Source organism: Kogia breviceps, chromosome 5 (genome assembly GCF_026419965.1).
Source record: "Kogia breviceps isolate mKogBre1 chromosome 5, mKogBre1 haplotype 1, whole genome shotgun sequence".
NCBI classification, from domain to species: Eukaryota; Metazoa; Chordata; class Mammalia; order Artiodactyla; family Physeteridae; genus Kogia; species Kogia breviceps.
Window position 1 is genome coordinate 54,271,940 of NC_081314.1, and position 272 is coordinate 54,272,211.

A 272-nucleotide genomic window follows, 5' to 3' on the forward strand; every position below is an offset into this window, starting at 1 on the left:
TTGATTCAAGCTTTCTTGGTATTCTGTGTGAGTTCAATGTTCTTGTTTCTTAAGATTGACATTTTCTCCTTTTGTTTCTTTAAAGTCTATTCATTACACAGCAAATAACTAACGTGAGAAATTTTTTTTAATTGTAAAATGTGAAATTTTATGTAATATTTTACGTGATGAACATAGCATTTTGTGATTATTCTCTTTCAAGATACTTGGACTCTTGCTTTAACATCTTTTCCTCACCTCCACTTCTGGTACTAGTTATCAATTACTGCATA